Below are 13,276 nucleotides of genomic sequence, written 5' to 3'. Positions count from 1 at the left end.
CAATGGTCCCTCTGGTTCTGGTACTGCCTGGTCTTTGGATGGGCTGGTGACTCCTCTATCAATCTCCGACATCCTGCCCCACCGCACTCCGGCGTCCTTGGGAAAGGCTCCTAGCCTATCAGTTTCCATCTTCCCTGTAGGATGCTTCTCAGGGTTCAGTAGGTGAGCCCAGGCTGCCAACTGGGCTCCTGGGAACTAGAGTCTAAAAACAGCTGTGGAGGTCAGATGCCTGGGAGCAGGCTGCACGGGAGGGAGGGGTGGCGTCCAGTCACCTCGGTTCCAGTCCTGGGACATGCAGCATCCGGAGCGCCTGCCCTGCCATCATTTCCTGACTTTGTTGCTCAGAGCCTGTCACTGCTCCAGCCTGCAGCCCTCCCCCTGGTGGGTGGGCAGGGGGGTTCTCAACACTTCCGGGCCCGATAGAGGGAGAGAGGGGAGAGGCGGGAGCGGGGTGGTGAATGTTTAACGGGGCTGGTGGCATCAGGGAGACCTCCCTCGATTGCCAGGAGCCGGGGCTGGTAGTTCTCCCCCAAAAGGGCCTCTCTTCAGAAGGAGCACAAGCATGACCTTCTCCTGACCCTGCGCAGGTGCTGCAAGCCAAAGAGAGCCGTGGTTCTGCCTGGCGCTCCTGGTCTCTGTCAGCTGCCGCGAGGAGCAGGGGCGCGGGGCAGAGGACATGTCCTGGGCAGAGAAAGTCGAGAAATGATGAGATGATGGCTTGTTCCAGAGTGTGGGGCACAGTTAATCCGTTCTGGTCAGGGAACTGAACCGAAACCGATAGGCAGGGTTGGCGAGATCGTTTGTGACTCAATGCAACGTGAAAGCACAGGACTCCTTGTTCAAAAAGTGTTCCGGGTTTCAAGAAGGCGGCAGGGAAGCAGGAAGCCAAGTGTGGGCCCTTCTGAGCACAGGGCCCAGTGAGATTGCACAACCAGATGCTCATGAGGCCAGCCCCACGAGAACTATCCTTCCTTAAGCACCTACTATGCGCTAGACAGGTTGTGTACGTTACCTCATCTAACTCCTGAGCAGCGCTATGAAGTAGGGTGATTGAGTCTCTCCATGGATGAGGAAACCTGGAGCAGGTAAACGGCTTGCCTAAGGTCACAGGTCCTAGCGAGTGCGACCTGAGTCCAGACGCCTCAGAGGCCAGTGCTGTGCTCTCTGGATTGGTGCGGCCTCTGTCCTTCGGCTCGGGGCTGCCAGGAAACAGGCATCTGAGCGCGGACATGCTGAGGTTGTAGCAGGGACTCCTCCCCAGTGTGACCCGCCCCGAGGGCTGGGGGCCGAGGGCGTGGGGCGGGGCCTGGGGTCACTGGAGCATCCAGGTGCCGCAGAAAACACACGAGCTCTGGACTCAGCCAGACCTGGACTTGTGTTCAGCTCTGCTTCTCACCAAGTGACTAGGAAAGTCTCTTGACCTCATTAAGCCTCAGTTTGCTCACCTGAAAAATAGGATAACGGTATCTACTTTGTGTTACCCTGAGGATTACATAGAGTGCCTGACACATAGCAGGCACCCAGGAGAGTCATTCCCATCAGAAAAACATTGGCTCCAATCCTCACCCCCCCCCCACTCTCCCCCACTCCCCCCCCCCCCCCCCCCCCGCTCTGCTCTGGAGTTCTCCCCCTGAGCTCTCCTCCAGGCTGGTTAGGACGCTCCCCAGCAGCCTCTCCCAGGCGGCTTGCAGGGCTCTTTCACATGGGTTTCAAGGTCCACTGTTAATCCCCTCGGGGAGAATTAAAACGCCGAAGGTGGGAAATGACCAGGTTTCTGGGTTCTTACAGTCTTGGCGCGCCTGGCTCCTTTCTGAGGTGGCGCTGCCAGCCCTGATGCCCATGCCCGCCTGCTCTCACTCCCAGGGGGTCTCACTTTCCTCTTCTCTGCGGGGAAAGCGGCTGGCCCCTTCCTCCGGGAAGGCCTCCTGCCCCTGGGAGCCTCCCACGGGGAGGCCGGGGCAGAGCCTGGTGCCTTCTCTTCTCGAGGGAGGCCTGTGGGTTCTGCCCACTCCTGGCTGGAGTTCCTCTGCTCGACTTTCACCCCTCACAGGGGCAGGTCCCTCGGGACAAAGTCCCTTCCAGTCCCCGCGGCCCAGGCCAGGAAGTGGAGGCAGAAGGTGCAAAGCGGAGGTGGATGGTCTGGTGGAGGGATACGTAAGGCCTGAGAGACCCTCTGTACCTGAGAAAAAAGAGCAAGTCCCCCCTTCCCCTCGCTCCCCCTCCCCAGAACTCAGCCAACTGCGGCTTCGGCTGCCGGGCGACGCCTGCCCCTTGGCCCTCTCTCCGGGAGTAAATATTGGATCAGGTTCAGGCACCAGCTGTTTAACTAAGAGCGAAGCTGTGGGCTCATAAAAGGCTGAGGTCCAAGGAAAGAAAGGCTGCACCGCACTGATGCCCCAGGGGGACCCTGGCAGGCTCCCTGGGCAAACAGGGCACCCGGCGTCCCGGCTGCTCCCCTCCTTCCCCAGGTGCACCAGGCACTGCCAGATACCACCCGGGAGGCCGAGCTGTCACCGGAGGGGCGGGTCCCCTGGAATGGCTTATTCTTGCCGGGGCGTTTGGCGAGATGGTGTGAATGTGGGGCAGCCCGGTGTATTCAGGAATGGTTCCTGGTGCTACCTGTACAGACTGACCACCACCGCCTGGACACACGGTGCAGCTCCCCTGGTAGGACCTGACTCATTCCGATGTATGCTGCCTGGCCATATCTGTTCATTCGTGTGTGGGAGCCCTGGGCCCAGCTGACCATTCAGGTGTGCCTGAGCTGAGCGGGTCTGGCACCTGCCCCATCTCACAGTGTATGCACCTGGGAGGCCCTGGGACCCTCTCCCCCGCCCCCCGCGGTTCTGGGATGGTGAATATAGCTCCTGCTCCTTCCTCGCGCCTCCAGATGTGCCCCCATCCCTGGGTCTGTCCAGAGTCCTCTGGTTCCTGCCCCCTCCCACCTGCCAGGCCCCACTTCCATCCATCAGGCCACACCTGGCTGCTCTGGGGCCCCAGCCCCTCCCAGGCAGCAGGAAAAGGGGAAGCTGGTCTGGGAGGGGCCCCAGGGAAATTACCTGTGACTCCAGGGAGCCATGGTCCCCAGAGCTGGGTTCAAGGTGGCCAAGGCCATAGACCTGGGCCCGGAAGCTTGCATCCTGCCGGCTGAGGTGGGAGAGGGACGCCGCCTTCCCTCCGCAATGGACACACGTCCCCAAGCCTGGCCAAAGGCCGTGAGAGCATGAGGCTCAGAGAGGGCGAGGGGCGCTCCTCTGGGCAGGCGTGTCTCTGTCTGGGGCTGTGCTAACCTCGGAGGCCAGCACCGTGGGCCACCACTGCCAGGCTGTCCTACCTCTCCCTCCCTCCCTCCCTCCCTCCCTCCCTCCCCGGGCTGCGGGAAACCGGAGCGGGAGCAGGGTTGGCCGGGAGCCAGTCAGAGCCAGGACCGCCCAGGGGAGAGGGGCAGGGGCCAGAGGGGCTTCTGGGCCTGTCTGCAGTTAGTTCCCGGGGTCTAGGTGGGCGCTGGCCATCAACCCAGCTGCTCAGTTTAAACGAAATGCCTCGCAAATGGATGCCAAACAGCGTCCACCTCGTCTCTCCGTGCCCTGGTTATAGAGGCTCTGCCTTGGGGTCTCCCTGCCTCTGCCCCCCCCCCCCCCCCGCCCTGTGAACTCCCTTCTTGTCTGTGCCCAGTGGTTTTCTCTGTGGCTCTGTCCTTCCCCATCAGCCTCCAGCCACTGGAGCCGGCTCAGAGCATTTCATCATCAGGCCCAAGCCGCTCAGGCGAGGGGTGAGGGTGGGTGTCAGGGAACTGCGGGATGACCGGTGCCTCGGCAGGAGTGTTCTTGTACCCCTCCCGACCCCTCTGTGCGCCTCCCAGGCCCCGGCAGCTGCATCTCTCCTCTCCTCTCCTCTCCTCTCCTCTCCTCTCCTCTCCTCTCCTCTCCTCTCCTCTCCTCTCCTCTCCTCTCCTCTCTTCTCCTCTCCTCTGCTCCCTCCTCGCTCTGGACCAGGCAGCAGCACGAGGGAGGATGCGGGAGCCCACGAGCAGCCTCTCCATCCTGCGGCTGTGGTCATGGCTGGCTGGAGACGTGCATCCAGGGCAGGCCAATCACGTGGCAACTCCAGCAGGACATCTTTTCAGTACATTTGTTCCAAGTGGATCTAGAAGAGGGGCCGAGGGCTTGGGGGGGGGGGGGGGGTTGGGGGTGGAGGGGAGAACCTGCTGGTGCTGGCCTCGGCCCCTCTTGCCTTCCCTATCGGTTTGTGTTCCCCACTCAGCAAAGCAAAAGCAAAAGCAAATGCTCTGCTGTTCAGCCAGCCCCCACCCTCTTGTCACCAGAACAGGCTTGACCATGAGGGGGGCTCCCCTCTCCCGAGAGACTTGTCCAATGAATTCTCCTCCTCACATCTCCTTACATCTCCACCTGCAGCTAGCCCACCTTTCCTTCAGTGTGACTACCATCCGGCCTCTGGGGGCTGTCTTGTGCCCCCCCCCCCCCCAGCCCTGCCCCAGTATCCATTCCTGTCAGCTCCCATCTAGTTGCAAACCAATGCAGTGTGTGTGGGGGTGGGGAGTAGGGCGGGAAGGGGGGGTAGATGTTCTCAGGCGACCTGAGCAAGGACTTCATACCCTGCCTCTTCCTGGGCCTCACCCTGAGGTCCAGCTCAGGTCTCCGGGGCAGCCCACGGCCTTGTTTGCTCTCAGCCGGTCCAGGCGCCCAGGTGGGAAGGCAGGTCCTTCCTCTTATCCCAGGCCCTTTCACTTCCCAAATCTCCTCCCAAGGTCATGGGAGGGCCCTGGGGTTCCCCACTCCCAACTCACCCCTCTCGTTCCCCTCCCCTCACCCCACCCCAGCAGGACCTGCAGCAAGGCCTCCTCCTCGCTCTCCCCTCCCCACCTTGTCTCTGTCCTTCAGAGAGGGGCGGGCATGCGCCTTGAAGAGACAGGATTTGGTGTTTAATTATGGAGCAGGCACTTGGCAATGAGGCAGCTCCCAGCAGAGTGCGGTGTCTCTGGGCCCCTCGCTAATGAGACAGTGCAGAGCCAGCTGACAGAGGCAGGCGCTCATGGAGGGCCCCTCCTGGCTGCGGAGGCCAGTGCTTCTTAATGAGATCAGGAGCAAAAGCCACCTTCTCCCCCCTCCCCTTCCCCTTCCTCCTCCTCCTCTTCCTTTTCCTCCTCCACAGTCCGTCCAGCTAGGAAGCGGAGCTCTGGTCTCTCCTAACACGCGGTTCCGACCTGGTCAAGCTCCTCAGTGGCAGTGGGGTCCCCCCAGCACTCTTCCTCCTGAGCCCCTTGTTTAGAGCAGGTCCTGATCCACACTTGGTGCTTGGGAGATGCAGAGAGGAAGCTCAAGGTGCCCTGAGTGCCCCTCAGGCTGTCTCCCCCTCGCACCTGCCACTGCAGCTACCACGTCAGCTCAGGCCAGTCCCCAGCCCTGGGCCACTGGGTCCTCATCTTCTCTGGATCATGGAACCCTTCGAGCGAGCGTCTCACCAAGCTCACCTATCTCTACCTCTTTCAGAAAGAAGGACACGAATTGGCCTCTGATTAGGTTCCAAGAACTGGGCTGATGTTGTGCATTTAACCCTCACCAGGACCGGTGGGAAAGGCAGGGTGTTACCCCCGTTTTATAGATTAGGAAGTCGAGGTGCACAGTAGGGAATAATTTGCCTTTGTCACAGATAGAACTTGAATCCAGAAGACGGACTCCACCTGGACATGGTCATTCGTAGAGACCCTCTCTTCAGAAACATGCTCTGGCTCTCTCTCTTATACACACACACACACACACACACACACACACACACACAGTCAACATTGGCATATAAAGTTCTGGGTTTTCACAGACTCACTGAAGCCCTCCCCCTGCTCAGAGGTATATCCCCCCTGTGCGCCCCCCGCCCCATTCCCCTGTGTTTGGGACCCAAACTATGAGAGACCTGAGGACAGGGACTGGGCCAACCATCGTGCCCACTGGGTAAATTGGTGTTTGCTGAAGGGAGAAACAGGAAAGTGAGGGAAAGAGGGAGCCAGGGAGGGAGGGCATGATCCCTGCCTTAAGAAGTTCAGCGTCTAGTGAGACAAGATGGGCAAACTCAGACGCTTAAGTAACAGCTCAAAAGGAGAGAAGAGCCACCGCCGTCCAAGCAGGACCCACTATGCTCACTGGACAAAGCACCCAGACGACGGAAGGCCGCGGGTGCTGCAGGACTGGGGTGGTGGGAGGACCAGGCGGCTGACGGAGGTGGCCGGCTTGGAGCCTGCCCGTCAGGAATAAGCCTCCAAGGTGCAGCTGGTGTTCCTGACGCCAGCTTTGTTTGCTCTCTCTCCAGGGCGGTGGGGGCTGGAGAGATGGGCTGGGAGGCTGGCACGATGCTCAGGCTCCTGCCTGCTCTGCCTCTTCCCAGCACAGCCTACTGGCCCAGCAGCCCCCAGCACACCCACTGCTCTTCCCCACCTTCCATTCACCCCTCTGCTCCCCACAATCAGACTTCTGCCCAATCGGATCCCCACCTCCAGAACTGCCCTCGTCAAGGTCAGCAATCTCAGGTGACAGACCATCTCTGTTTGCCTAGGACTTTCAATTCTAGAACTTTCTATTCTAGTCCCAGGAAAACCAGGACAGTTGGCCACTCTGTCGATGGCTTCCTAGTTGAGGAATTCAAGGATGCCTTTCATCTTGACCTCTAGGCTCCTAGAGCCTCTTACCTTCTTGACACCCTCTCTTCTCCTGTCCTGTCTTCCAGTTGCTCATTGGCCTCTTCTTTGTCAGCTCTCTTTCCTCTGCTGATTCAATTCTGCCAATTTGGTTCTGCAGACCTATTATGTGCTGGGTACGGGGGTGGGGGGGTGGGGGCGTGGGGGGGCTACAGGGCTAAAGGTGTGGTCTCTGGCCTCAGGAAACTCAGCCCAGGGAAGAAGACAGACAGCCCCCATTTGCTGGGAGACAGGATGAGAGAAGCATGTAGATGGAACAGAAATGCTTCAGACTGCAGAGTGATCAAGCATTGAGAACTGGACAAAGAGTGTGAATACCCACGTCCCGCGTGGTTCAGGATTTGGGCTCTGGAAGAGGGGCCACACGCAAATGAAAGAGACGAGACAAGAAATAATAATTTGGAAATATTGGGGGACCAGGCGGGAGCCCAGCTCAAAGAAAGGACTCCGCTTGGGCTCAGGCCTTGCCATCCTTTTATTCAATTTGGAATACACCTAGAGCCCTTAGGCAGGCAATTTCCAGTAACAGGCAGACTATCTTATCAGTAAGGATTTACATGACTGTCTGGTGGAAAAGTTGCTTCAGCTACCATTGTCTCCACTAAACAGTAGGTGTACAGCCCTGACCTTTGCCAGAGCTCAAGGGTCACCAGCCTTCCAGGTTCCTTGTCTGCACCTCTCTGCTAGTGAAGACAATGGACGGCTTCCCGTAAAAGAGGTGGTAACTCCTGAGCTGGGCTTTGAAGAATGAATAGGAGTTTTCTAGAGACCAGATGAGGAAGGAAGCCTCTTCAGTTGGTGAGAACATGTGCAAAGGCTTGAAGCAGTGGCATTCAATCGCGTGCACGAGGCAAGGCCATCAGTTTGATGTGGCTGACGAGGGAGGCAGAGACCAGGCTAACAAGACCTCCTGTGCCCTGTCTCACGAGTGAGTCCATGAACGAGCTTCCAGAGGTCCAGAGGCCCCCAGATGAAGGGGAAATACGCATATATTTCGACATGGTGAGTGAGTCCCAGTTTTCTGCAGATTCTGAAGGAGGTCCTGGGGCCCCAGAGGACCGCTGTGGGAGAGCCTCAGAAGCAGCTGGCAGCGGAGGCCACTGGCAGCTTCTCCGTTTTCATTAGGGCCTCTCTGGGGAGACGTGACTGCGGGGAGGACGATGAGCTATAAACGCTAGAAGCTAGTGTAGGGGGGCCCCGCAGGGTTGAAGCTTCAGCCCTCTTCCTTGGACCTGTGTAAAGTCTTCCTGAGGCAGTCCGTGATCCCAGCCTGCGGGCCTCTCCAACAGGCTTTCTAGACATTTCCACCATGTTCTCCCTGGCCACAGCTGAAATCATGAGCCCGGCACATGCTAGAGACCAGATAAACGTTTTCAGATTGAACTGAGGCCCGCTCTATGGGGTGGGCACAAGTAGGCTTATGGCTGTGAGTACACGGAACACCGAGTTTATTCTGCATTCTTATTGATTAATGATTGCATTATTTTCCATATGATCAGCTGTAAACCTACAACTGTAAGCCCTGTGTAATGAACGCAGGAGCTGGACTTTAGATCTTTTTGGGGATCAGCAACTCTTTTACCCAGAAGTTACAAAATTCTTAAGGCTTTTTTTAAAAAAAATAAATTTTATTGATTTTTTTTACAGAGAGGAAGGGAGAGGGATGGAGAGTTAGAAACATCGATGAGAGAGAAACATCGATCAGCTGCCTCCTGCACACTCCCCACTGGGTATGTGTCTGAAACCAAGGCATGTGCCCTAGACCGGAATTGAACCTGGGACCCTCGAGTCTGAAAACCAATGCTCTATCCACTGAGCCAAACCAGTTAGGGCTCTTAAGGCTTTTTGAAGAAAAATCTATAGTTCCTTTCCTTACTTATTAGTTGAAAAGCAATGGCATACTCTGAGCACTCACTATAATACAAGTAGCAGTCTCTGAGCCCATCTCTAGGTGAGCACACAGAGGCCCAAGCTAGAGAATGAACGTGGGAAGTCCAGTTTGACCATCTCTGTCTCCCCTCCCCCAGCCTGCATGGGGGCCCTCTCAGTGACTGGCCAAGCCTTGTTGCTAGGGGCCACTTTCCCTTTCCTCCACTCTGTGCGGTGGTTTCCTTGCTGTGGCAATGCAGGGACCAGACGGATTGTGTGTGTGGTATGTTTGGGAGGCACTGCTGGATGCAGAGGTGGGGTTCTAATTGGCTTGATGGTTGCTAGGGTCAACAGGGCTGTGATTGGCTGACTCTGTTTATGTGTCCCCCACCCTGTCCCAGAACCTTCTGTGGATGCAGCTGTTGCTCCCTCTGAAGTCTGAAGTGGCCATGCCTGGTGTGTGTGGGGTGTGTGTGTGTGTGTGTGGGGGGGGGTGTGCACGCTCGTGTGCATATACACACATGCCTGTACATGCAGCACTGCTTGGGGCAGTGATCCATCACTGGAAAGCAATGGCCTGGTTTTATTCAGAGGAGGAATAAGAACTGGCTGAGTTCAGCCAAGTCCTGTTGTCCCTACTGACCACATCCTAGGGAGCCAGGCCACAGGGCCCGTCCACGGGCTCAGGTCTCTGCTGCCATTCTCCCTCCTCCCTGCCAAGGGCCTATCTGCCCCGGGGAGAGTTTTGCTTGTTTGTTTTCAAGATAACTTTTTAAAAAATACGTATTTTTATTGATTTCAGAGAGGAAGGGAGAGGGAGAGAGAGATAGAAACATCAATGATGAGAGAGAACCCTTGATTGGCTGCCTCCTGCATGCCCCACTCTGGGGATCGTGCCCACAACCTGGGCATGCACCCTGACCTCCTGGTTCATAGGTCGACGCTCAACCACTGAGCCACGCGGGCCGGCTGGGCTGCCCCTGAGGAGAATTTCACTTTGTTCTTACTTCGTTTCCCATTTCTCTTATCTTTACCTGTGTCCCTCTGGCCCAGCACTAATGATCTCATGCACATGCAGATCTTTACAGCTTACTTTCACATTCACACTCTCATTGAACCCTCCTGAGAGGAAGGCATTCCCACCCAGCATTCCCATTGTGCAGAGGAGGAAAACTGAGGCCCAGAGCAATGAAATGACTCCTGTACCCCGCAGGGTGTGCCTGCATTGCATGGGTGTGGGAGGGCCAGAAAGAAGAGCCGTGGCGATGTGCAGAAAAGAGATATCTGTTTGCTGAGCTCTCCCTGTCTGGATGCTGTGCCTCCCAGGGGAAAGTGGGGCAGGCTTGAATTTGTTTTTTCAGAAGCTATTCCCATACACTGCCCACACGATCTGTGAGCGAGAGCTGTTCCCAGCTCCCCCCTCAGCCCTCAGGCGCCAGGGACGCCTGTCCTAGCTGCGGAGGCAGTCATTGGGCTGCAGAGAAGGGAAACAAGCATGGGCTGGGTGCAAGTGTACATCCCATTGAAACCTCGCAACGCCCTCGTGAGAGCAGGACTGTCACCACCTCGGTGTGACAGATGGGAACCCGGAGATGTGAGGAACCGATCGAGGTCACACCGTCTACGTGGCTTTAAGCGGTTTTAAAGCGCAAGGTCTTGCTCGGTGGGGCAGCAGGACGGGAGTCCCTCGTGAGTGGGAGACCCAGGTGGAGCTGCATCTACTGAGTGAGCTTGTTGACAGAAGTATGGGGGGAAACGGCATGGGAGGAGGGCGAGGACACCAAAGGGTCCAGAGGGAATTTTTAGGAGGGCACAGACAGGGCACAGAAAAATGAGGATGGCTCAAACAGTGCGCACACAGAGGCTCCCCATCCAGCTAGTAGGCTCTGCCCACCTGCCCAGAGTCTCCCTTACCTGCCCATCTGGGGCTGCCAACATCTCACCTGCCATTCGATGGGCTCCTTCTAGACACCCATCGGCTGCCCATCCCCTTACCCCGACCCCAAGGAGCGAGATAATACCTTGAAAATGGAAGATTTCAGAGATTCTGAAACACCATCCCATGCCAGGGGTGGGGGAGGATGCCACCGTCTCTGAGCAGGTGGTTGGCCCCACGTTGTTGAAGCTGTCACCTTTCCTCTGTGAAATGGTCCCTGGTTTTCTCTGGATTCTTCCTTTGCCCCAGCCCATAGTGCCTTGCAATGTGACTGCTCCTCTGCATGTCCCTCTCCCTCGGGTTGGTGACCTGCTTGAGAATAGGGAATGCGACTTAAAATCATCCCTATGTCTCCGGGGTCCGGCACGTAGCAGGTGCTCAGTGAATGTTTGTTGAATGGGCAAACAACGGTAATTGCATCTATTTTTTTTTAAATTGAGTTTCTATGATGACCCAAGCCTTGTGCTTTGGTGTACATTATTTTTAATGTACAAGATCAATTTTAGTAACTTTGTTTTACAAATGGCAAAACTAGGCTCAGAACGGTTAAGTCACTTACCTGCCCAAGGCCACACAGCCAACGCAAGGTGGCTCTGGGAATCAGGGCATCGCTAAGGGGCTCCCAGCCTGGCCTAGCATACCCATGGTTCCAACCTTGACACTCTTCGCTCCCTTGTCTTCTAGACTCAAACAGGCACCAAGTTCTGTGACCCGGTCTCCTAACTATCTCTAATGTAGATTCCCTCCTCTCCTCCTCCGGCCTCTGCTCTCGTCGAAGCCTGGAATTGATTGTTCACCAGGATTCACCTCCAAATTGGGGTTCTCATCTCCAGGTTTGCCCTCACCATCAATCCTTCACGTGGCTGCCAGAGAGCTTGTCCTCAATCCCAGACTGGTGATAATCTCTTTCCTCTGCTCCACGTTGCTGCGTGTTCTCAGGGAGGGTCCTGGCTCTTCGCCAGGATGGAGTAGAAGGGTCTTCAGAAACCAGCATCGGCCTCCCTTTATGGCGTCACCTCTAGCCCTACTGATTCTAAGCTCTTGCCTCACAGAACTGTGTGTGTGTGTGTGAGTGTGGGGGGGGGGATGTGTGGGGGGGTAGGGGGCGGAGGCGTGTTCTCTTGCCCATGCACTTCGCAGGCGGTGTGAGACCTCCTGGAAAAACTAACAAACAAAAAACCCTTCCCCCTCTCCAGGGTCCTCTCATCCCATAGGCCTCAACTCCAGCAGCGAATGACCCCTCCAGGCAGACGCAGCTCCAACCTCAGTCCTGCAGCCTCCTAACTGTTTCCTTAGCTGCCAAATTAGACTGTGAGCTCCCTGAGAGTAGGGACTCCCTTTCACTCACCTTCTGTACCCAGACACCTGTCTATTATTGGGCAGTAAGAGATGTGCAGAAAGGTTTTGTGGAAACTTGTTGGCCTCATCCATCCTTCTGGTTCTCTCGTTTGCCCCCTTCCCTCTAATCCTCTAAGACACAGCTGCTTTTCCATAGCCCCTCTCTCTGCCCTTCCCTGCCTCTGCCTGGCCTCCTTGTCCCCCAGTCTTCTTACCACAGACATGGATTATAGAACCAGGTAGGTTGCTTCCTCTCCCCAAAGCCTGGAGGTTCCAGATCCACCCTTCTTCACACCCCTTCAACACTCAGCAGTTTTTTAAAGAAATGAATTGTATTTATTATTTTGTTAATCCTCACCCGAGGATATTTTTTCCATTGATTTTTAGAGAGAGTGGAAAGGAGGGGGAGAGAAAGAGAACGAAACATCGATGTGAGAGAGAGACACATTGATTGGTTGCCTCCCACACGGGCCCCGACCAGGGCCTGGGCTCCAGCCTGCAACCCAGGTATGTGCCCTGGACCAGAATCGAACCTGAGACCCTTCAGTCCGCGGGCCGACGCTCTAGTCCAGGCGTCCTCAAACTACGGCCCGCGGGCCACATGCGGGAGTTTTTGCCGTTTTGTTTTTTACTTCAAAATAAGATATGTGCAGTGTGCATAGGAATTTGTTTATAGTTTTTTTTTAAACTATAGTCTGGCCCTCCAACGGTCTGAGGGACAGTGAACAGGCCCCCTGTTTAAAAAGTTTGAGGACCCCTGCTAGTCACTGAGCCAAACCAGCTAAGGCTCCGCAGTTTTATTTTTGTAAAGTGTGTGTGCCAAGGAAACCTACCTGCCCTGGCAGAGCAAACAGAGGTGGCAAAGAGTGGGGAGCCCCTTTGCGGTTGCCCCTGTGGACTGCCTGCCGGACACCCTCCTGCGGAGCCCAGCTGCTGCCGTCCTCTGCCACGCCACCCCCTGGAGTCCAGAGAGGCCTGGCGCTGCCCGCTGTTGCTGGAGGGCAGATGGCTGGCCGGAGGGTGAGACCGAGGGCCCTGTCTTCTGGACAGGAAATTGTTCTAATCTCAACAACACTCCTTCTCCCCAGGGAGAGGCCCCGGCTCAAAGCCTAGGACCTAAAGGGCGGCGGTCACTTCAGATCAATCCTAGGAAAGGGTTCTTCCCAAGAGACCTCCCCCGTCCCCCCGCCAAGACCCCCAAACCAAAGAGGCCATGCCCACTGGCAGGGCAGAGGACACAGACCTTGATTTGGTGCCCATCAGATCTGAGGTGCCACCCCCCTCTCCTCACAGCCCTCAAGAGGAAGCAGGGCTGGGGGGGGCCCAAGGGGACCACTTGGCCTGTCACCCCATCTCAGTCTTCCTTTGATCCCTGAAGTCGGATGTGCGGGGAGAGTGGCCATGGGCCGGGGTCCTAATCGTGGCTT

The sequence above is a fragment of the Cnephaeus nilssonii genome, assembly GCF_951640355.1.
Source record: "Cnephaeus nilssonii genome assembly, chromosome: 21".
Taxonomy (NCBI): Eukaryota; Metazoa; Chordata; class Mammalia; order Chiroptera; family Vespertilionidae; genus Cnephaeus; species Cnephaeus nilssonii.
Note: the sequence above shows the minus strand (reverse complement) of the source record.